Below are 1,182 nucleotides of genomic sequence, written 5' to 3' on the forward strand. Positions count from 1 at the left end.
CCCCCCCCCGCGCAAGGGGGAGCCGGGCCCACCGGCCGCCCAACGCGGCATCCATGATTGCTCGGCCGGCCGGCCGGCCGACCGCGCTCGCCACATCCCCAGGGTGGGAGCGGCCGGTGTGACGCGGCCTCCCCGTCCGGCCAAGACCCATTGCTCCGCACACCAGACCGCACTCGCGGGAGGACCGGCACAGCCGACCACGGCTCCCCCCGCTCGGAGTCGCCCGTGAGGCGGCTCACCAAAGTCTCCCCCCCTCGCCTCGAGAGGCAACCAGCGCCCACAAGAAAAGCACCCCCCCTGACTGGCCGGCCGACCCGGGAAAAGGCCGCCACTCCGATAGCATGATTTTAGAGGGGCCCCCGCATCGGGACGCGCACACAAAGACCCCTGAGAGGCGCAAATCCCGGGCGGCGTCGGGGCTTTTCCCGGGCGCATCCGTCAAGCGTGCTGAGGTGACGTGATATTCCCCGATTCACATGACCCCCGACCTGTCCGAAGACTAATGCCCCATCAAGGTTCGCCGCTGCCGCCGCCGCCGCCGCCGCCGCGAGAACAGCGCCCGCCGCTCCCCGCCCCCGCCCCTCTGTGACTACGAATGCTGGCGCTCCAACGGGCCCTGCCCCCCCATGCCCCCTCGGTGGCTCCCCTCGAGCCCCGCTGTCCACCCGAGAAAACACCCATCCCTCACATCGGTGTCGGGGCAGTTTTTTTCCCCCCCCCATCATTTCACCCCCACACGCCTGAGCTCCCGGAGTCCCGCAGGCCCGCCCCGAAGGTGTAGGCCCGAAGGAGGCAGGAGGCCGCCCGGAACCGCCCCCCTTCGGCGCACGCGCGTCGCCCGCCTTGTCTCCACCCCGATGGACGTCCACACTACCGGCGACCGGGCGAGGGCCCCCCCCCCCCCCCCAGCGAGGAGGGAGGCCCCGGGAAGCGTCCGGCGACGGCGGCCTTTTTGAGCAATCTCCCCCGGCCCCCCCCGGGCCGGCGCCCTGGGCCAGCAACCACCACAGTGTCACACCGCCCCTCCCTCGGAGTTGACCTGTCCCCTTCCCCCTTTCCGCCTCCCTCCCACCCACCCGCCATGTAAGCTCGCCCCCGTCCTCCCCTCCTCCCTCCTTCCCACCCAACCACTTCGCCGCTCCCCCTCGCCCTCCTCCCCTCCTGACCGTCGAGCGCCGCCCC

Source organism: Fonticula alba (assembly GCF_000388065.1).
Source record: "Fonticula alba strain ATCC 38817 unplaced genomic scaffold supercont2.12, whole genome shotgun sequence".
NCBI classification, from domain to species: domain Eukaryota; order Rotosphaerida; family Fonticulaceae; genus Fonticula; species Fonticula alba.